The sequence below is a fragment of the Sinohyriopsis cumingii genome, chromosome 1 (assembly GCF_028554795.1).
Source record: "Sinohyriopsis cumingii isolate HCF-2022 chromosome 1, ASM2855479v2, whole genome shotgun sequence".
Taxonomy (NCBI): domain Eukaryota; kingdom Metazoa; phylum Mollusca; class Bivalvia; order Unionida; family Unionidae; genus Sinohyriopsis; species Sinohyriopsis cumingii.
The window spans coordinates 99,268,342-99,293,923 of record NC_142961.1 but is presented as its reverse complement, the minus strand read 5'-3'; positions in this window follow the sequence as shown (position 1 = coordinate 99,293,923).

Below are 25,582 nucleotides of genomic sequence, written 5' to 3'. Positions count from 1 at the left end.
AGTTCCAAGTGTAAATGAGGTTTTAGAGAACCTTAAGTTCAGTTTTGCTTCTATGATATTCAATATGTCTCTGTTATTGAATAAAACATGCAAATCTTCATTCATACCGCCTTAAAATATATATTCATTGCACTTTTATCTTATTTTTATGTTATTTCCTTAATTATACGATACTTCGCTTTTATTCACCTTACTAAGAATAACTTTAAATATATATTAACTACCTTTATTTTATTTAATTAAATTTATTTAAACATATATTTGGCTATTATGGATGTGTATAAATATTGAAGTTTTGATCATGATCAGAATGTTGGCCAATTGCCTACTTCAATGTCCCTAATTATATCAGAACTTTGTCAGTTAACACCTTCTTGAGTGGTGGAGGGAAGGGAAAGGCTGGTGGAAGGCCCCGCTCTAAATTTATATTATATATCGGCCTATACTCCACGAACGTGCTTTCTTCTGCGTATAGCTTACACAGAGTGACAGGTTTAGATAACATAGGTCCATAATGCAAAACGTTTGGGTTAAATTTAAAAATGTAAGACGTGTTTAGATTATTGCATTAAATATCTTTGCGTTAACTGTAAAAATTGAAAAAATTTCCACTAGGTTTGTCTGACAGCATGTATATGACACAATAATAGTCTACTGTACACTTTTTCTTAACTTATTTCCAAAGCAACAACTGAAGTATTTATTTTATTAGGATTTCAAAACGAGTTCGTATGTTTCATCTGTACAGTATTTTAACAAACAACAGTGAGAAATAAACGCTTGCAGTGCTAAAGTATATAGTTGCAACTTACTTTTAGTGTCATGAATACAGTTCAGATGGTTGTCTATAGCAAGATCCATTGTCTATAGCTGCAACCAAATTTCAACCTTAAACCAATTTACAATATTTCTAATTGTTTAGAACAAGAATCCATTACAATCTGAAACCAATGTACATATTCATAATTGTTCAGACAAGAATCCATTACAATCTAAAACCAATTTACATTATTCCTAATTGTTTTGACAAGAGTCCATTACAACCTAAAACAATCAAGAGTCCATCACATTCTAGAACCAATTTACATTATTACTAATTGTTTAGACAAGAGTCCATATTGACATATTTAGTAAAAACATGGCTTCTTGCGCTTCGTACAATTAATGTGTCATTCATACCACATATGAATTGAATTTCTCTGGCAACTTTAACTAGCCGTGATTGTAGGTAGGTGGGTATGTTGTTGTTGTTGTTGTTGTTGTTGCTGTTGTTGTAGGGATTAACGCCATTTTTCAGCACAAGATAGGCTATACATGGCGGCCAGTATTAATGGTGGAGGAAGAACCTGGGTAAACCCCGGAAAAAAACTACCGACGCACGAGAAGCTACTGGCAATCTTTCTCACATACCCACATTGGCCGAACATGAGACTCGAACCCACGCTGACAGAGGTGATATGGCAGTGAACGTTTTAGACTACTCGGCCACTCAGGTCCCCGGTAGGTATGTAGTTAGGTAGATATGTATGTACAAGCTGGCGATTTCTATATATAATTGTACGCCATGTCCTCCTTAATCCACACCTTTGTGAATGAGTGAGTGAGTGAGCGAGTGAGCGAGCGAGTGAGTGAGTGAATGAGTCAGTGAGTGAGTGATGAGTGAATGACTATAATGTTCGGACACCCTCTCGTATATCTGTAATTGCCTACCAAGTTTATAAACGAAAATCATCAATGAAATAGAAGAAAAATACTTGTATTCGGTTTATAGTCATTTTTCAAGACATAACATGCTATATATTGCGGCTAGTATATCTGGCGAAGGAAGAACCCGGAAAACTCCCAGGAAGAACCACCGACTTAACTAATATCAAGCTTCTCACATGCTCTCTCTGGCCTGAGACTCGCAGACAGGGATGAGATGATGGGGACTTTAGACTATTCGGACACCTGGTTCCACATTTCAGCAATTAATAATTTCTAGCCTGATTGTCGCCAGGGGTACCCTCGCACTGCTCTCGTTATGGGTTTAACACCATTTCTCAGTGCAAGGTAAGTTATACATGGCGGACAGTATAACAGATGCAGGAAGAACCCTGGAAAAATTCCACTAAGAAATATCGACCCACGGGAAGCTACTATCAGCTTTCTCACATACCCACTTGGCCGAGCTCTAACACTGTCAGCGACATGTCATCATGAATAAAATGGTAGTAGTAGTAGTGGCAACAAAATGTGGTTTCCTTGCTATACTGTTAGTAGATAGCACGGTAGCATCATTATTAGTAGTAATATCAACAGCAACAACAACAGTAACACTTAAAGTACCAGTAATCCTTTGCAGTAGTAATAGTAGTGGTAGGCTTGAAGGAATCTAGTAATCATATTAGCGGTAAAAGGACTAGATAGGTTTACACATTAGGAGAGAGACAAAGTGGTGCGTGTCTGTGTGTGTGATTTTGATTTTTAACGTAGCTTTAACAATTTTTCAGTCATATCGCTATGATGTCGGCAGTGTGGCAGTTTATAGTGATGTCTAGCACTGGGACGTCATGGCGCAGACATGTAGCATCATGTCCCACCAAGTCACTTTATCATGACACCAGGTCGACCTGTCCTAATACTAACCTTTTAATTCTGAGTGCCAAGCGAGGCAGCTGTTAGTGCCATTTTTATATGTCATTGGTACGACTCGGCCTGGGGTTCTAACCCGCGATGCGTCGCTGTATGCCATTGGTAAAAGGATTGGATAAACTAATATATATTAGAAGTAGTAATGACGAAGGGGTCGAAGATTCCTATTAGAAGTAGAAGGACTGGATAGACTGATCCATGCATTGGTAGTTACAAATGGGTCGAGGAATCATATTAGAAGTAGACTGATATAGAACAGAGAGACAAAGTTATAGTGCAAGTAAGTCAGATAGACGAATGGCCTTAGGTTACTATAGTCATACAAAGATACTTGCATACCGCCACCAGACACATATATTTGAACTTATGTATTTGTCAGGTTTAATCTCTCTATCAGCCATAATGTATGTTCAGGTAAACCTGATGAACGGGATAGGCATTTCGTAACTAAAGTCAATTGAACCTTTTTGAATAGTCATTGTAGTATTTGTCTGTACACTCCCAAATCTAGCCAAATAAGGTTAAATATTAAGAACATAGATTCTTCCAATGCAGTGATCGGTTAATGTCGTGCTTGATAACAGGACTTTGCTTAGATACAAAATAGAATCTTTACAGATAATACAGTCTAGTTAACTTGGAAAAGTTGCATATTAGAGGAGTTATATATGATCTGCCGGTATCATTGTAATGGAAATATGTTGTGTCTGAGCGTGCAGAATCGTAGGTTTACGCATATCAAGATCACATAAGGCTTGGAGAGTTCTGCAGCAATGATAAATCGGTAATTCAATTCACAGTTTTAAAGATTTTCAAACCTAGGTTATTGTATGCACAGGAGTTGTACAATGACAGTGTCAGATGTTCACGTATTAAATTACAGTTAACTTGTATTTATGTGAATGTGTGGTCAATAAGGTTAAACTAAAGGTTTTTAACAGCAATCATTCGAAGTAATTACACCCATTACAAACCTCCCGGCTACAGTATTTACTCCCACCACGAACTATCCACACACATATATATATATATATATATATATATATATATATATATATATATATATATATATATATATATATATATATATATATATACACATTACTAGCTCCCCTTCAACAGTATTTACACCCACCACTAACTCACCATATATCTACATTATTTACACGAATTAACTCGCAATGTATAGAATTTATACCCAACCACTAACTCTTTATCGACATTATTTATACCCACCACCGCCCTATTTAGAGTATTTTGTACAAATCACAAACTCCCTATAAACAGTATCCATAAGCACCACTAACTCCCTGTCTACAGTATTATATGCACCACTAACTCCCTATATACAGCATTTATGCCCACCGCTAGCTCCCTATCTACAGACTTTATACCCAGTACGAACTCCCTATCTAGAGTATTTCTTACACACTAACAACGCCCTATAGATAGTATTCATACCCACCACTAGCTCTGGTCTACATCATTTATACCCACCGGTAACTCCCTATATACACTATTTATACTCACCACTAACTCCCTGTCTAAAGCATTTATAGTCACCACTCGCTCCCTGTCTACAGCATTTATACCCACCAGTAACTCCCTATATACATTATTTATACTCACCACTAACTCCCTATCTACAGCATTTATACATACCACTACCTCCCTATCTACTGTATTTATACTCACCACTAACCGACTATCTGCAGCATTTATAGCCACCATAGCTCACCATCTATCAACATTAAACACACTAATTAACTCCAAATATATAATATTTATACCCACCACATGCTCCCTAAATACACTATTGACGCCAACCTCCAACTCAGCATCTTCAAGCTCACAGTCCAATCATTGTGATAATTATCTCCTCTAATGTGATATACAACCAGCAAGATGAACCTCTAAAATGGCTATATAAATTAAAGATGATTGCATGCATACACATCACTGTGGACAAAGCATATCCCCTCTCTTTCTCTCTCTCTCTCTCTCTCTTTCTCTCTCTCTCTTTCTCTCTCTATCTCTCATGATTCCCGTATATATCTCACTTTCTATCTGCAATTACTTCACATTAAATCGTGGTACATTGGATGAATTACAGACGAAATTGACAAAACTATTACAGTACTTATATTCGTTGAATACTATTGCTCATTTTGCTTTTGAAAGAATAATACAATGTCTCTGTTTGCAGCTTCACAATGTGAGGACTGATTTTCCATAAACTCATTACGGAACAGATTGTACATGCAACCATTTCGAAATATTATTTTACAAAGAACATTAAATATCTACAATATGTTATAAAGTAAATAATAATTATGTACATGACACAGATACATCGATACATTTGGTTTTAGAAGCAACTTGATATTTCTACAATGATTCATAAATTAAATAGATGTTGTGTATATGACGTGGATACGGCTGGAATTTTGTTATCTATATTTTACAGTCCAGTCTTCGTGTCAGCATTGCGTTAGGTTGAGAACTCATTCACTTGGAGTCAATAACCTTGAAAGTTCATTACACCGAGGACATGGCAACAGGAGGACAGAAAGAAAATGCGTGGAGTCTGGTGAAAGTTGGGAATTTGAGATTAGAAAAAAGTAAGTAATGTAGAAGTTTCATATAGTTCATTTGCTTTTTAATAACCCATCAATATATATATGCATTCTTGTTCTTGTTCTTCTTCGTCTTCTTTAGAAAGTTGCCCGTGGATTTATATACACATACATTTTATACATACTATTGTTTGTACATTTGCAGAAGTTAGAGATTGAATAATCGCTCCTTCCCGACCGACCGTCATCCATGGCTAGTAACCGCCACATTGGACTGGTCAGAAATAATTTTGAGTCGTACAACCCAAGATTCAAACGCATTTAACATATTTACCTCCAGCAGTGAGATCTCCTTTTGAGCAAATCACATTCTTTGAAGGTCCACACACACATACACACACACTATCTTACATTTCAGACATGTAGATAGGATGTGATGTGTGTCTTTTGTATACATGTTTCAATAAAAGGAAATGAAGCTTACTTTACCTACTGTTACTCATATTAAGATATGTTCTCTGTCTATTTGTCTGTCTGTCTCTCTCTCTCTCTCTCTCTCTCTCTCTGGAGAAAATCAGCTACGTTCCTTTTTCATGGATATTTGTTTCTGCACTTTGATAATGTGGTCCATATAAAAAGAAAGTTCAATGAGGTTATGATGGGCTGTTGACTGGTTGAAAGATCAATTAATTGTCCTTCTCTCCTTGCCTGCTGGCCTACAATATGTTAGTTCTACCACCAGAGAGAGAGAGAGAGAGAGAGAGAGAGGTTGCGGAGGCAGTATGTGTAAAAAAAACCAGAGCAATAGAACAATAGATTACAGAATGTATGTGACAGACAGACCTTTAGAACAATAGATTACAGTAATGTGTATGCCACATAGTCAGGGAATTTCCAGTTGGGTCTTATCTCGTAAAGATATTGCTTCCTTGTATAAGTAGCATCGTTTAACACAGTATACAAAATTCATGGTAAATCTACGGATATCATTATAACGAACGTACCGACCGGGTTACTCCAAGTCACTTGGCCTAAGTTCAGCTTGAAGGTTTTCATCCAACTAAAATTCCCTTTTCTCGCACTTTACATAATTTTCGCGCTTTTTTCTTCTTCACAATGGAATATTGGAAAACAGAAGGGGATTACGATTAAACTCATTTCAGAATCGGTGATTATTAATATTTGTCTTTTTGTTTTGTTATTTTATAAATGATTAATAAGTAGAAATGAACAACTTATCAAGAAAAACAGTAGTCTATGTAAGTTTATAGCCATTTTGGTCTTCGAATAACTTAAACCTACTATTTGTTAATGCCCATTGTGAAAACAGAAAATTCATTATCGGGACGTATTTTAGCTATTAAGGAATACAGAGTTAAGATTTTTGTGGCAACAAAAAGTAAAATTTCCTGACACTTCATGGACAGGAGTCAATTATTACCTTTGATACAAACTTAGCAATTATAAACTTACAGACAATGGGTTAATATTTTTTTCTTTTTGTTGCTGTTGGGCCTAACATAATTTTCAGCACAATATAGGCTATACATGAATGTCAGTATAACTGCTGAAGAAAGATCCCGGGAAAACCCCTTGAAGAGCCACCTGGTCACGGGAATCAACTGGCAAGCTTTTTCACATACCCACATTTGCCGAGCCTGAGGCAGTGATAAGTAATGGTGTGCGCATTCGACCTCTCAGTAATCAGACTCCCCCGGTATTTTTGGGAAAAAAGATGAAACTGTATTGACACCCGTACAAAATTATGGAGCTCCCGAGCATTATATTATAAAAACAACAACAAGCACTTTATTCATTCAAAATCAATGGTTTCAAAATAATGAAATAACGAAATATTATTTCGTCGTATCAAAATAATATTTAGTTCAAATGAAATAATAATTTCAAATAACATTTGCTTGTTTAATGCAAATTGATACTTCGATTAAACAAAATATTTCGTTATTTCAAAATAGTATTTCCTTTCTAAAATTTGAAAAATAAATATATGCCAGTATATCACTTAAGTGACTCCATAGATTTACAAACATATCGATAGGAAACATTTCGTATGCATAAGAGACTCCGTAAATTTACAAACATATCGATAGGAAACATTTCGTGTTAATACAAAAATACTTTGACTCAGCTACTATTTTGTCCAAGTGTTATGTATATTTAATTTAATTGATTGTTTGTCAGTTTTAATTTTTGTATTGCATTATATGCTGTTGTAATGAAACATTGTATGCTGGACGTGACCTTGTCCAAAACCGAGCTCGTTTCTGCTTGACCTGATTGACTTTATTTAATTTTGTGTAAATAACTAATACATAGCTAAATTATTCTCTCTGTGTATGGCCTTCATATCAGGATAATTATTAATACAAAAGTAAATATGTTAATTTGAGTCTAAGTTATGGAATTTCCTGAGTGTACTCCAGGTAATAGTTTTGATTTTATAAACATCAGGATCATTATTGAAGATTACTTTACATTAGGTAATGTTTTAGTTTCCATAGAAAGTACTAATTTTGATCGGAGGTCAAGTAGAGAACTATATAATCTTGTAATTATGAGGACTTGGGTCATTCGTGCTTTAACATCTAGCACTTTCAAGTTGTATTATGTCGTGTCCTGCTGAGATGAATCTTATTCTTCAAATTATTGAATTCAAGTGATTATTTTCTCTGGATATACAAAAGTACTCTGATAAAAGTCTTGGACAAAGACATTCGCTGGAATTTATACTGAATTCAAACCTGGAATTATATTAATGTGATTCAACAAAAGACTGTTGACACATCAACTGTCTGTAAGCTATAACAGTCACGGCATCGCCTTCAATTTTCGGATTCTTTGGGACTTGTACAGTTTTATTCAGGACTTCAAATTACTAGGACTTATGTCTGTAATTCTTGGATTATTTTGGATTTTAATTGGCAAAACCGTAAGTTCTCATTTTCAGTTTTTATTTTAGGGAAATAACTTATTTGTTAAATGGTACAAAGCATGTTGTCTTTCACTCTTTTCTGTTACTTTTTAAGAGCATAGGCTCGTAACAGACGGGATAGATTACCGTGGGTGTAACTGTGCGACAGCTAATCTTCTGTCCCAGGGATACGGTAACATGGATATACCTGTGCGACGGCTACTCTTTTTTCCCATGGATAGGGTAACATGGGTATAGCTGTGCGACGGCTACTCTTTTGTCCCAGGGATAGGGTAACAAGGATATAGCTGTGCGACGCTACTCGTTTGTCCCACGGATAGGGTAACATAGGTATATCTGTGTGACAGCTACTCCTTTGCCCCACGGATAGGGTAACAAGGGTATAGCTGTGCGACGGCTACTGTTTTCTCCCAGGGATAGGGTAACATGGGTATAGCAGTGCGACGGCTACTATCTTGTCCCAGGGGTAGGGTAACATGGGTATAGCTGTGCGACGGCTACTCTTTTGTCCCAGGGATAGGGTAACATGGGTATAGCTGTCTGACGGTTACTCTTCTGTCCCAGGGATAGGGTAACATGGGTATAGCTGTGCGACGGTTACTCTTTTGTCCCAGGAATAGGCTAACATGGATAGAAATTTGTGACAGCTACTAATTTATGCCAGTGATAGGTTAACAGGGGTAAACTGTGTGACAGCTACTCTTTTGTCCCAGGGATAGGGTAACATGGGTGTAACTGTGACAGCGACTCTTTTATCCCAGGGATAGGGTAACATGGGTGTAACTGTGTGACAGCTACACTTTTATCCCAGGGATAGGGTAACATGGGTGTAACTGTGACAGCGAATGTTTTGTCCCAGGAATAGGGTAACATGGGTATAGCTGTGTGACAGCTACTCTTTCATCCCATGGGTAGGCTAACACTGGTATAACTGTGACAGCTACTCTTTATCCCAGGGATAGGGTAACATGGGTAGAACTATGTGACAGCTACTCTTTTGTCCCAGTGATAGGGTAACATGGGTAAACTGTGTGACAGCTACTCTTTTGTCCCAGGGATAGGTTAACATGTGTGTAACTGTGTGACAGCTACTCTTTTGTCCTAAGGATAGGGTAACATGGTTACAGCTGTGTGACAGCTACTCTTTATCCCAAGGCTAGGGCATCATGGGTGTAACTGTGACAGCTGCTATTTTGTCCCAGGGATAGGGTAACGTGGGTATAACTGCGTGACAGCTACTTTTTTATCCCAGGGATATGGTCACATGGGTATAGCTGTGTGACATCTACTCTTATCCCAAGGATAGGGTAACATGGGTATAACTGCTACAGCTGCTATTTTGTCCTAGGGATAGGGTAACATGGGTATAAGTGTGACAGCTACTCTTTTGTCCCAGGGATAGGGTAACGTGGTTATAAGTTTGTGACAGCCACTCTTTTATCACAGGGATAGGGTAACATGGGTATAACTGTGACAGCTACTCTTTTGTCGAGAGGATACGGTACAGTGGGTATGCCCGTCTGACAGGTAATTACCGAAGTTATTGCATTGTAAAGCCGTAAGTGTTTTGCACAGTTGTAAACAGATTACGTTTACACGTGTTTATTAATCACTTGACAGCTTTGACAAGAAAACATCTAACATTCTTTATTTATACAGTTGACATCTTTGGAAAATTTATAATTAAAATAAAAGGTACAGAGATTTTAGTATATTTCCTTTTTTAAGACAATGTAAGATTACGATGCTATGCCGCATCCAAATTAAAATCATTTGTCTACATATTTCACTAAATAACTTGCTTCTTTGCAAAAGATTTATAATATGAAACTTCCTGGTGTTAATGTTCTGTTTATATTTGGTAACATTTTAATCCAAAATTATTTTAGTAATCTTTAAATAAAATATTTTTCTATAAATTGTGACGTTCGCTGACAGATAACGAGTACGACACACACTTTATGAAAGAAAACAAAAATATTACTTTCCTTCTATAAATTTCGGACTGCGCCGATGTCAACCCTAGCACTCCGAGTTCAATGTCTGGTCTTGTATGCCTTGGAAAGCCTTGTAACTATTTGGAAAACTACCTCAGAGTTCTAATAAGGATAGCTCAATTTTGTGCAATGACGTTTTTTAAATACAGTGTTGGATCTAACGCAGATTTATCAATTTTGTGATATGGCCTTGAGATGCATTATAGGAATAATTTAATTAAAGTATTTAAAAAAAATTCAATCCTATATTTGTTATGAGATCTTAAGACTAACGGATTAACGAGATTAGACTAAGCTATTTTAATGGAGATAACAATTCAAAAAAAAGAACGAAATCACGCTGAATGAGATCTCAAGTCTAGCTGCATTAACTAACTGCAAAGACAGATAGAATGTTTTACAAATGTACCCTGTTACATGAGATAAACAGAGAAAGAGACAGACAGACAGACAGATAAGGCTAAGATGATAGAGTCCAACATGCAAACTTTCATGACAAGTCGAAATAACATTTCATAAATTCCGATAACTAAATGGTCATTACAAAAATAGATTAGATAATTATCAAAAAACCCTCTCATTTTTGTTCGTGTAGATCACCTGTTGTAAGTTCAAGGTTTCCGTGTAGATCACCTGTTGTAAGTTCAAGGTTTCCATGTAGGTCACCTGCTGTAAGTTCAAGGTTTCCGTGTAGATCACCTGTTGTAAGTTCAAGGTTTCCGTGTAGATCACCTGCTGTAAGTTCAAGGTTTCCGTGTAGATCACCTGTTGTAAGTTCAAGGTTTCCGTGTAGATCACCTGCTGTAAGTTCAAGGTTTCCGTGTAGATCACCTGCTGTAAGTTCAAGGTTTCCGTGTAGGTCACCTGTTGTAAGTTCAAGGTTTCCGTTTAGCTTTTTCCTTGATTACAGATGTTTCACTAACTGGAATTAAATACGTTTTTTTTCCTCGCATGTTCCCCTTACAATTTTACCTAATTTTACCTAACTTTACGGCATGCCCCAGAGATGCGTAGTAAGTAAGTTTGTGGAAGGAGGATCAAAGATGGAGGTTTATTTTAAGATCCTCCCTGACATTCTAATATATACCGTATGGTGAGTGGCTCTTTCTCAAAGCTATTTTAAAAGATATTGATAAAAGTTCTGTAATAAATATGTTAACATCAATATACGTATGATACATTTTTCTTTGTTGATTAGGCCTAGAAATAATAAGTGAGGCATTATTGATCGATTTGAATGAAATTCAGTATATCAAAAAGCAGCCGAAAAATTTACCATTTTACATGCGGTATGTCAATGTGAGAAAGTACTGATATTTAGATATGTATCCCATCCAATTTGATACAGAATACATTTATGTTGGTAAAGAGAGATCAACTTGCAGAAAAATCCAAACCAGTTGACGAGGTTCTTTTTCATAGCTTCTATTCATTAAATATAGCAATATTTTCTGTTTGTTTACATGTGACGATGTCAACATTTCCACTCCTGGCAATATCAGCTGTTTGTTTACATGTGACAATCACAACAGTTCCACTCCTTCTGGCAATATCAGCTGTATTTAATGAATGAAACGAAGAAAACAACACTTCTTACTGTATACGATCAACATTATCATAATCATTATCACCATAATCAGATAGTCCTATCCTCAAGAAATTGGAATTAATAAATGTTTTAATAATGGCTGAGAATAATCATTCTGTCATGCTGCCTCTGTGGTCCTTAAATAAAATGAAGAGCACGTGTCAGGTAGAATAGGGTAGTAGCACGTGTCGGGTAGAATAAGGTAGTTATATAAAATGAATATCTGAGTAATTGAAGAATATTTGGGGAGGGGGGTGGGACGCAGCATTTAACAACTTTTGGCAATTTATGGCATGATTTACACGATTGTGTTCGCAATTAGATAATTTATTTAAAGTATGTGTTACGTCTAACATAACGGAATGATGTTTGGTTACAATGAAGACAATATTAACGAGAAAAATGAAAATGGTAAAAATGTATAAAGGGGCATTTTGCCCCTATGGTGGGGCAATACGCCCCCACTGGGTAATTTTGCCCTACAATGCATTCTCATTCGACATCTGTAAAAGTCTGTAAAACCTCAGGAATACTATTGAACTGTAAAATCAAATAATATTCATATATGGACATTTTATATATGGCATAGAAATAAATGAAATTTGGTTGGCTTTATTCACAACATCTGTACAGCATTCATTTCCAACTGAATGTCACACAAAATTTCATTTCGACGCAATGATACGATACTATTCTCACAGAGTTATCGATTGAAAATTACAAAGTTTCGTTTCGACGCATTGATATGATACTATTCTCACGGAGTTATCAGTCGAATATTACACAACATTTCACTTCGACGCAGTGATACGATACAATTCTCAACGAGTTATCAATTAAATATCACAAAAAGATTCATTTCGACGCAATAATACGATACTGACCGAGTTATAAATTGAATATTACACAGCATTTCATTTCGATGCAATGATAAGATATTCTCACGGAGTTATCAGTTGAATATTACACAAGCATTCATTTCGACGCAATGATAGGATATTATTATTGAATATTACACAAAATTTTATTTCGATGGTATGATACGATACTATGCTCACGGAGTTATCAATTGAATATTACACAAACATTCATTTCGACGCAATGATACGATATTATTCTCACGAAAATGTCAGCTGAATATTACACAAAATTTCACTTCGACGCAGTGATACGATATTATTCTCACAAAGTTATCCGTTGAATATTACACAATTTCATTACGACGCAATGATACGACACTATTCTTACAGAGTTATCAATTGAATATTACACACAGTATCATTTCGACGCAATGATACGATACTATTCTCACTGAATTATCAGTTGAATATTACATAAAATTTCATTTCAACGCTATGATACGATACTATACTCATTGATATATTATGACTCCATCGTTAGATTAATAAACAATATTCACGCTTACTTATGTTCCTATTTCCATGGAAACAAATTTGTACAATGATTTCTCAAACTTTAAAACTCCTGATTAAAAGTTTAGTTATACATTTATGTCTGTATATTTTACCTCGACTTTATTCATATAATAATACTAAAAAGCATGGGCGCCCGCAGCATAGGTCAAGGGGGGTCACGTGACCCCCCTGGAACTCGTACTGCAAATATATATATATATATATATATATATATATATATATATATATATATATATATATATATATATATATATATATATGAGTGTGTGTGTGTGTATGTGTGTGTGTTGGCATCCGTTAGTCTCGAGAGACGATGGAACTGCGCCCATGAGAGATGTCCCGGTTGGTGGTAGTGCAGCGTCTGCTGTGGTTATGTAGTCCAATGCGGGAGTGGCAGTCCCTGGTGCACTTGCTGGACTTGAAGGTTGCGTCTGGTGTTGGTTGGAGCTGCTTCTTCTTCCTCTGCGATTGTCTTTCATCAGCTAGCAAGCGTAGCTTGTCTTCTCCGGCTTTCAGACCAGTGATCAGAACATGTCGGTAGCTTGATCTGTCTAGAGCGAGCTCTTTCCAGGTGTTGACATCGATATCAAGTTTTCAAGTTGTGCTTGCAGACATATCTGAAGCGGAGATGTGGCCGTCCGATCGACCTTTTGCCAGAGGCGAGCTCCGAATAAAGAATGTCTTTGGGGATCCGTCCGTCATCCATCCGACATTCATGACCCAGCCATCTGATGCGACGTTGGGGGAGGAGTGTGACCATGCTGGGAATCTTGGCACGCTCGAGCACCCCGTTATTTGTTACTCGATCGCTCCAGGTGATCCCGAGTATGCGTTGGAGGCATCGCATGTGAAAGGCGCTCAGTCTTTTCTCTTGTGAGGCGTAGAGAGTCCATGTTTCACTGGCGTACATGAGAGTGCTTAGCACGCAGGCACGGTACACGGTGATCTTAGTGTTCAGGGTCAACATGCTGTTGTTCCACATTCTCTGCGACAACCTGGAGAGAGTTGTTGATGCCTTTCCGATCCGCTTGTTGAGCTCAGCATCCAGAGAGAGGTTGGTGATGGTAGAACCGAGGTACGTGAACTGACTCACCACCTCAAGTTGGTAGTTGTTGATGATGATGCTTGGAGGGTCCGCGTCCTGAACCATCACGCTTGCTTTCTTTAGGCTTATGGTTAACCCAAACTCATCGCAAAGCGGGCCATCCGGCGCTGAAGCTCAGCTTCTGTGTTGGTGGCTAGAGCAGCATCGTCTGCAAAGAGCATGTCCCTGATGGTTACCTCACGCACTTTGCTCTTTGCCTTCAGTCGTGCCAGGTTGAACAGTCTGTCGTCTGATCGCCTGTGCACGTAAATCCCATCTGTAGACGTCCCAAAGGCGTTCTTGAGCAGGACTGCGAAGAAGATGCTGAAGAGAGCGGGGGCAAGGACGCAGCCCTGTTTAACTCCACTGCGGATGTCAAAGGGGTCGGATGTTGAGCCACCGTACTGCACTGTGCCTTTCGTGTCATCGTGGAAGGACTGGGTCATGCTTAGCAGCTTTGGAGGGCAACAACTTTTCGCCAGGATTGTGAAGAGTCCGTCTCTGCTGACCAGATCGAATGCCTTGGTGAGGTCTATAAAGGCCGGGAAGAGGGGTCTGTAATGTTCTCTGCATTTTTCCTGCAGTTGCCTGACAGAGAAGATCATGTCGATTGTGGACCTCTCTGCACGGAACCCGCACTGCGATTCTGGGTACACTCTTTCAGCAAGCGTCTGCAGTCTGTTCAAGATGACGCGAGCGAACACTTTATCCACGATGCTGAAAAGTGATATGCCCCTGTAGTTGTTGCAGCCGATTCTGTCGCCCTTGTTCTTGTACAGGGTTATGATGTTAGCGTCTCTCATGTCCTGATGCACTGCACCCTCGTCCCAGCACTGGCAGAGGAGGTCGTGCAGGTGTGCGAGCAGCACGCTACACCGCACTTGATAAGTTCTGCTGTAATGTCATCCTTCCCTGGGGCTTTACCTAGGGACAGTTTCTCTAAGGCCTTCTTTAGTTCGTCTACAGTAGGTTTCTCGTCCAGTTCGGCCATGAAAGGGAGGTTTTCAATGGCGTTGAGGGCATCATTGGTCACGTGGTTCTCTTTGGAGTACAGTTCGGAGTAGTATTCCACCCAACGCTCCATCTGCTTGCCCTTGTTGTGGATGGTATCGCCTGTGGTAGGCTTCAGTGGTGCTGTCACTTTCTTCGTGGGACCCATTGCTTTTTTTATGCCATCGTACATGCCTCTGATGTTTCCAATATCTGCTGCTGACTGGATGCTCTGACAGAGCTGAAGCCAGTATTCATTGGCACAATGCCGTGCTAATATCTGCACTTTGCTTCTGGTAGACCTGTATGCCTATAGTGTCTTCTTGTAGGGGGATCGCTTGTATTGCAGGTGAGCACTGCGACGCTCTTCTATGGCTGGCATGAGTGTGGCAGAGTTAGCTTCAAACCAGTCATTGTTCTTCGATTGCTTCTTACCAAAGATCCATGTGGCTGTGCTGTACACAGTCTCTCTGATGTGATCCCATCTTTATTTGGCACTGCCGTTGCGTTGTAGATAGATCCTAAGGAAGGCCTAAACATACCGTCTTGGAAAGAGCATAGGTGAATTCCTCAGCCTGGTCTGGATATGGTGTTTTGCTCACATCAATGCGTGGTTTACCCTTTTGCTTAGAGCGGTGGATTTTCTTCGGCTGAAGCTTCATTTTGCAGCACACCAGCGAATGATCGGTGCCGCAGTCAGCACTGTGGAAGGTACGGGTAAGAAGTACACCCTTCATGGATGACCGTCTTGTAATGATCAAGTCCAGCTGGTGTCAGTGTTTAGACCGGGGATGCCTCCAAGACACTTGTTGCTATGGCTTTGCCTGAAAGAATGAATTGGTGATGCTGAGCTCGTGGTACGAGCACATCTCTAGAAGGTGCTGCCCATTCTCATTCATCTTGCCAACGCCAAACTTGCCAAGACTGGAGGGCCAAGAGTCATGGTCGGTACCCACCTTAGCATTGAAGTCGCCCAGTGAACTCAAGTTCTCTTCCTTGGGAATTTTGTCGATGTTTAGTTTAACTCATCGTAAAACTCATCCTTGGTATCTGTGGAGGAGCTTAGTGTGGGAGCATAAACGCTGATCAGGTTGACAGCCCCTTTAGTGTTGTGAAGGCGGAGGGATAGCAGTCTTCCATTTCCTTGTTGGCAGGGTTCTTTCATCCCCAGCAGAGTGTTCCTGACAGCGAATCCAACACCAAACTCTCTGGCTTCGTCGGCGCTCTTTCCTTGCCAGAAGAATGTGTAGTTCTTTTCTCTGAGGGACCCGGAATCTGGTAGTCTTGTCTCCTGTAGTGAGGTGATGTCGACCTGGAGTCTTGCACGTACGCTGTATCAATGATATACCACGAGATGTATAAATGTTTCATTAAAGAAACGAGGCTTGCCGAGTTTTCATTCAATAAAAAATCTGTCCGAGTTGTATATCATTTATACACCGTATATACTATACATATATTTTATTTTATCACATACAAATACACATATTTACACTTTGAATGGAGTCACGAAATTCTATGGGTATCTGTGTATTGACCGAGTGAATGAACTCCTCACATCCCTGCGAATGTGTCCGCTACAAAATCCAGTTCTACGATTTTTCTTGTTCTTCATAATCACATACGCAAATTGGTATGCTGATTGTTTTCTTTTTGAGCTTCTATTTTTATTCAGATTTATTAAATCAATATAAGACACACTCATGATTTAAACATGAAATATGGTTTTTATGAAGAAAGTAGTGCACTGCAAACACGGTTAACCACTTGTACACTGAACCTGAACTGTCAGGCATTCACGTACTGGCGTATGGAAATGAGCGAGGAATAGAAACTAACCAAAATGACGAACCAACAAGAGTTAATTAAAATATTTTAATATACTGACAGTTCATCTAAGTCATTATTCTGCTTTAATTAACATTTCTAAAGATTATAACATTCTCTCTCTCTCTGGCATCACTAGGGTTGGTGTCACCCAGTGTCACCCCCATGGACCTCCTTCCTGCACACCAATTCAAAATTTTATAGACAGTCATTTTGGTGTCACCCTCTGATGGCGTCACCAGGTGCGGTCCGCATCCTGCTAGTGACGCTCTCTCTCTCTCTCTCTCTCCCCTTTGGACGGTTTGACTGAACTTTACCATTATTCACAGGTCCAGAAACATTGTCGTATGACACAAGCGAAAAACCCCAACGCTCGTATTTTCATGAATTTTTGCCCGTATCTTGCAGCAGTAATCGGGAAGGGGAGGGAGGGGGCGACCATTTGTATATTTTATATTTAATAATTAATAATCGCGTTTTAGAACATTATAATAGGTTTAAGAAACAAAGAAAACAAAGCAGTAAATACGCTACAGTATGTGTGCCTCGTAATCGAAGAATTTAGCATATAGGCCTAGTGTCGATTAGCTATTGCAGCTATGTATCATTAATATTATGAACACTGTAGATAGATCCTAAGGAAGGCCTAATCAAACCGTTACGACGAACCCGATTACTGTAACTTACTTGGTGCAAATTCAGTTTTAATGATTTTGTCCAGCGCAACATGTTTTTCTCTCTCACTTCAGACTTTTGCCTTCTTTTGTCCCTTACACACGAGAATGGAGGGGAATGGGGAAAAAAGATAGGATTCTGATGAAATTGTGTATTTTTTAAATTTCATTTAGAAAACAGGCGTTATTAATACTTTTTATCTGTATTTCCACATGTCATTGATGACTAATGAATGAGTAGAAATTCATCATTGATGTATAGGGTTGCAGTTGTAAGAATCTTTATATATTCGTATTTTTGCGCCATGGACGGATCACAATTTGATATACCAGTAGTATTGGTATATCAATTTGCTTTATACCAACACTTTAAATGCCATGTTATTTTTATGCATGTGGTGTATGTATGTATGTGTATATATATATATATATATATATATATATATATATATATATATATATATATATATATATATATATATATACTGATGAAACCCACTTCAAAAAATCCTGCTGGAGCCCATGCTACAAAGCGAGACATTTACATTCCATTGTCTAATTCGAGTGAATATTGCTGAATAGTTCTGAGAAGGTTTACATTCAAATAGAAGAAATCCAAAGAGTTATAAAAAATAGTTAAATCAATAAAAAAATTCGTGGAATTTCAGAAACATTATTCATGTCATCTTCGTTTATAGAAATATGACTATTAAATATAATTGTTCTGCTTAGAGCGACTCGAACTTACCCTTCCGTAACAATCTGTTAAATTTTAAAAATGTCCAATACCGAACAGTTTTGAAAGGTGTACAAATAAAAAAATGACTATAATGACCTTCAAGTCAAATCAGGTTATGTTGGTATACATAGAAAAGTGCTAGCAAAAGAAAATAATGTGTGTGTATGCTGAATGACTATTGCCCACTGTATCTTGGTACACATGCAAAAGTGCTAGCAAAAGAAAATAATTTATATGTACGTTGAATATCTATTACCCAATGTTGTGTGTACGTTGAATGGCTATTGCCCACAGTTGTGTGTACGTTGAATGACTATTGCCCACTGTTGTGTGTACGTTGAATGGCTATTACCCACTGCTGCTAAAACTCTTCTTAAGACAGTCAGATCCACATAAGTACTTTATATTATTATATTGATAACTTTCAGCAGTGATGAACACACGTGCTTGAAAACAAATATAGCTTGTAAAGTTTAAGTCATGTAGTATATTTGTTAGACCTTGTATTACATAGCGGATACCATAGACAAGAAAATGTAACTTGCATGGCACGATGAATACAGTAGATTATAAGATGCAACATGCTTGGCACGGTGGATACAGTAGACAGGATGATGCAACTTCAATGACACAGTGAATACAGTAGACAGAAAAATGCAACTTGCATGGTGGCACAGTAGATACAATAGGTAAGAAGATGTAACTCTTATGGCGTGTTGGATACAGAAGATAGGACGATGTAAGTGGTATGACAACGTGGATACAATAGATAGGAAGATGTGACTTGTATGGCATAGTGGATAGAGTAGAAAGGAAAAAAAAAACGTGATAGGTCACAGTGGATACAGTAGACAGGAAGATGAACCTTGTATATCATAGTGGATACAGTAGACAGGAAGATGCAACTTGTATGGTGGCACAGTGGATACAGTAGATAAGAAGATAGTGGATACAATATGCATGAAGATGTAATTTGTACGGCATAGTGGATACAGTAGATAGGACGATGTAAGTCGTATGACATAGTGGACACAATATATAGAAAGATGTGACTTGTATGGCATAGTGGATCGAATAGAGTGGAAAAAACGTAATATGGCATTGTGGATACAGTAGACAGGAAGATGTATAGTGGATACAATAGACATACAGATGTAACTTGTATGTATAGTTGGTACAGTATATAGGAAAATGTAATTTGTATGGCATAGAGGATACATGAGACATGAAGATGTAACTTATATAGCATAATGGATACTGTATATAGGAAAATGCATCATGTATGGCATAGTGGATAAATTAGATAGGAAGATGTAACTTGTATGACATAGTGAATACAATAGATAGGAAGATGTAACTTGTATGACATAGTGAATACAATATATAGGAAGATGTAACTTGTATGGCATAGTGGTTACAGTAGATAGGACAATATAACTTGCATAGAGTGATAGATACAGTATATAGGAATACGAAACTTGTATGGTGTGGTGGATACAGTAGACAGGAAGATGCAACCTATATGGCATAGAGGATAAAGTAGATTGGAAAATGAAACATGTATGGCATAGTGAATACAATAGATAGGAATATAACGATAATCATTGTTATATGGACCTGAATCTAATATTTGGAGACATGACGATAATAATCGAATTTTAATTATTTGCATTAAAGTATTATGAAGTAACTATAATTGTTAAAATGTATTTTTGTTATATATTAAAAATAATCAGACGTAGTGATTGACTTAACCCAGTGTCGAGAGAATTTATGAAGTGTGTGTGTCTGTGTGTGTGTATGAGAGAGAGAGATGAGAGAGAGTCATTTTGAGACGATTCCCGATCTAAAGAGATGTATTTCTAACACGCCACCCCCCTCCTGTAATCAATGTGATTTTATTCAAAGGCTTGATGAGGCTATGAAAATGGAAGGGTGAGGAAGCACATGTTTTCATTTTCTTCATCATTTTGCTCTAGCAATACAAATACTTGTAACAAAAATTAAGGTAAACCCCAATTAAAACCCCCTATTAAAAACCCTACTCTTAGTTTTGCAATAAATACCAGATAAGTTGGGATGGTTGTAGCGCACGCAAAGATTGCACCCAATGTCAAATGTACCTTCTCATATATATATATATATATATATATATATATATATATATATATATATATATATATATATATATATAATGGTGGACGTTTTTTATATTTACTTTGGAATTGAAGGCACGAGGACCTTCAAGTACCATCATGTATTAGAAGGAAATAGAAGTCGATAAATATGGTAAAGTGATTAGACAGTCATCTAAAGTTAGGCTTAGCCATTTTCTACATTGTGTATATCAACTGACATGAAACGGAATATTCTCTCTCTCTCTCTCTCTCTCTCACACACACACACACACACACAAACACACACACACAGTTACAATGTTCCTATTAGTCAGACAAGGTAGTTGCCTAGGCCGGAAGAATTCATAAGGCTGCACATTTAATGTAAAAACATCTTGATTTGTAAAAAATATATCTTTTTTTGAAAGCTTTAATCAATTTTTTTTATTCATATGCTAAAGGTCTTTAAAGGATTGGTTTTGGGCAGGGTGGGGGAGGTGTGGACACTGACAGTACCTATCGACACCAAATAATAAATTCTTCACTACACAAACACGCACGCACACACCTTCTTTAATGAGAAATAAGACCTATATTTTATTCAATATGATAAAAAGTAAAACATTTTTACTCGACATCTTTGGACAGTGTTATTATTGTTCATGATTTCATCTTCGTCGCTGTCCTTTGAAAGTGTCTTGCATGTGCCATATTACATTTCACCGAGTTATTATCTGCCTCTCATAAAAAGGTAGAACACACTTTATAAACATAATACAAATTTTGTTAAACTTAAAACTTGCTAAAATTATTTGCGTATACTTTGATTCGTGAAACGGTCCCTACTGTACCACGTCTGTCAAAATGCAACCAAAATGTAAATTTTCACTAATATTGCTCAAATGTTACAGTTTTCTAGTGCAAGTCGACATGTACAAGGGTTCCATTAAATTGCATTTCTCTGTTATATTTTATATCGTCTCAATACGTTTTCTTTCCGGATCGCTTTGTCAACAAAAACGGATTGCACACTTTAGTGACATGACATAATTTATAACGCCTTGATCATTTTATAACAGAGCTGAGAAGTCTTGTCTAATTAGGGAAACGGCCAAAAACATTTAGGGATTAAGAAATACATAAAAAGGCCTTTTACTCTAGGGGTATTGTCACAACTCCAAGGCCTCTAATTATGTAAGGGTAAAGAACGAAAACCAACAAGTTTCGTAAAATTCAACATATAATTTTTTCTGTTGAATGCAAAATGAAAATTTTATAAGGAACCTATATCATTGTGAATTAAATCGCAGATAACCCTAAGTGATCTATCACAATTCCAAAAGTAAAGAATATTCCAAATAAATTCCAATGGTGCTCCGAAAGTAGTGAAGGGGGACACTTTACGTACAATGGGAATTAGCATTAAAAACACCCTTGGGACACTTTACGTACAATGGAAATTTAACATGGAGAAAAATCGTGGGACACTTTACGTACAAGGGGAATTAACATGGGAATAAATCGTGGGACACTTTACGTACAAGGGAATTTAACATGGGAATAAATTGTGGGATACTATACGTACAAGGGGAATTTAACATGGGATTTTTTTTTTAAAAAAAAGTTTTTTTAAAATTTAAATTTAAATTTAAATTTAAAAAAGGGATAGGCAATTCAAAAGACTATCTCTTTTCGAGAAATATGGCTGGCCCTGAAAAGGGCCTTTGGGTTTTCTTCTTCTTCTTCTAATTTCTTCTTTTCCTCCACCAATTTCTTATTTTATCTCCTACACTCTTCTTCTCTTTCTTTTTTTTCTTCTCCTCTTCTTTCTTCTTCTCTTCCTCCTCTTCTTTCTTCCTCTTTTCATTTTCTTCTTCTTTTTCAATTTTTTCATTCCATTCTCTCATCCTTATCCTTTCCTCTTCATCCTCCTTTTCCTCCTTTATTTCTTTCAACAGATCACTAATGATTACCTTCATTTTTCGTAAATTGTTTATCTCCATCTTCACTCTATGGGGACTATATGAGTAGTGATCCTCGTTTAGGTTAACCAACATTTGCTCAAACATTCCTAAATTGTCCATGACGTTTTGCAATTTTTCCATTTTGTTAAGGTGGTTTGAAGCCATCTTCTTTTTTTATTCTTTGCAGAATGGTTTGAACCACGAATACTGTGGGTTCTTATACAAAAAGCGCGGACGTGATGGAAAACATCCCCTAAAAACATAAAATTGATCTTACCTAGATCATGACCAACAACGTGCGAACGTGAAGGAAAACATCCCCACTTTTCTCATTTCATATAATCAAGCCCAAACTATACTCTCCACATACTCTAAGAAACAATAAAGAAACCCATAATCTACTATTCACACAAACTTACTTCATCATTTACAAACACAAACACACAAACACTTACACTTCCACTATTAATAAAGAGTTAGTGTTTATATTCACACTACTCTACCTACACACATTGGCAAATCGATCGTTATTTCTTTTCTAGAGTATTGGGTAGCCCTGAAAAGGGCTGTTTTGTTTGGAACTTCATGGGCACCTGGTTAATGGTGGCACCTTCCAGGCCTGGCGCCACATACGCATCTTATCCCCCAGTTACTTTTTACCTTTTGGGGGGAGAGAGCAGAGGCAGGATATGTCGCTTCAGAATCCCAATTTTCACTCTCTGGGATTCTGAAATTTTTTCTTCTCTCCTTTTCCTCCTCCTCTTCTTTATATCTTCTTTCCTCCTCTTCTTTTTTTCTTCTTTCCTCCTCTCTTATCCTTCCCTCCTCGACAATGGCTTCAGCGGCCAGTTCATTTAATATGCGCCTGGCATATTCCAGATGCACATGAAGTTCCAACAGTTTCTCCAGTCTCGTGTTCATTTTTGGTGTTGATCAATCAACAAGGGTAGCTGGACTGCCCAACGAGTTTCAATTTATACTGAAAGCGCGAACGTGAAGGAAAACATCCCCCTAAAAACATAAAATTCATCTTACCTAGATCATGACCAAAAAACAACAACAACGCGCGGACCTAAAAGAAACACTCGCTCACTTTTTTATGCTACCCATCACTTCAATAGACTATCCACATACGCAAAGCAATCCAATCTAACCCCAAATATACACCTCAAGCAACCCCCCCCCAAAAAAAACAAAAAACAAACATCATTTTAATCTACTATCCACACCAACCTACTTTATCACTTACAAACACAATCACACAAACACATACCCTCACATTTTTTAAGAAAGAGTTAGTGTTTATTTTCACACTACTCTACCTACACACTGGCAAATCGATCGTTATTTCTTTTCTAGAGTATTGGGTAGCCCTGAAAAGGGCTGTTTTTTTGTTTTTTGCTATGGCATTCTTTTTTAGTTTCTAAGAATGCGATGTCCTCTGAGGATAGACTTTCTGGCGATAGGTCTGCTTCTTCGGAAAGAGAAGAAGAACTCTTTGGTGTCGATACGGCAATCGACAAAGCCTCTGTCAGCTTCAGGTTGCTGCTGCTGTTGTTGCTGCTGTTGCTGCTGTTGCTGCTGTCTCTGAAGTCTGTACTTCTCTGTCCATTCTTCTTTCTCCCTGTTCATTTCTTCTCGGAAGAGCTCTTCTATCAGGTCTTCAGTGATTTTTAACATTCTCACATTCTCTATTTCTTCTGGCTTCGGTATCAGACTGTGTCTGACCCTATGCAAATTCACGTAGGCTTCGTTGAGCTTAGCTAGTTTGGAGCACATCTTCTTAGGAGGATGAGTCGACAATGGATGGCTAGACTGGGAACAACTCGGTTCTTAAAGTTAAAGCGCGGACGTGAAGGAAAACATCCCCCACACGGTTTTCGAGCCGCAACGTTCATGAGAGGGATAGTAAGAAATGAAAGAGCATCAATCCAACATTCTTATAGCTAAACAAACCACAAAGGCATTTTTTTCAAAACACAACATTTTTTATTCAAAAATCACTTAACACTAACTAACAACAACTCTAACAATAATCCAACATTATAACATCAAACAATTTTTTTCAAATTACAAACATTTTTTTCTTCAAATACAATCTACTTTAAACAAGGCTGACAACGTTGTGAATGAAATTGTGATTTCCACTGTTGGAAATCATTAGGCCATTGATGGACACTACGTTTCCTAGCTTGAGACAAAAGATAAGCATAATGGTCACAAAACCATCGATCTACTTTCACATCGTTTCTAGCAGAAGAACGAGGATCGAAATGAGTCACTAAATGTTCTAAGGAATAGCCCAGGCTGCGATGATGCAGAAAATACACACAGTACTGTCCACACACCAAGGAATCTGTGCCTTGTAATTTCACGTTATTGAATCGGGTGGTTTGAGCATTTCTTCTCATAAAGTCGATGATATCGTCTTCCAAAGGGGGCAATCCGTACGAATCGAAATATTCCACACAGCCTTCTTGAGGAAAGTAGACGGCTACCCAGTGGGTTCCTGGGAGATGACTATCGTCCGTGTTGATCACGTAAGCTTGATGGTCTTTAGGTTTGCGATGAGGGAGTTCATCTTTAGCACAGACGACGGGATTCCAAGAAGACGTATACGAACTGTGGTTCAAAAGGTAATAAAGTTCCCAGGTATCCATTGTTTTGTGTTTGTTTTCTTCTTCTTCACAGGTAATAATACGTTGTCAATTCGATCCTGACTTTTTGCTTGAAAATGTCTGATGAATAAACGGTTATTCGTTCTGTTTCCTCACTCTGATTCAGGAGAGCTTCGATACGATGGATCTCTTGAGTGGTTAATGCTGGACAAGAATGTTCACGCAAGTCTTTATACCACTGGTGCAACACGTCTTTGTTCGAGATGAGGCTCCAAGCTTCGTCCAGATACTCGTCCAATTTTTCTTCTTGACTCAACATCAGGCATTTATCGTGTTGAATTTGACTGGGATGATCGTTTTGACATCCATAGCAATTTTTCTTGAT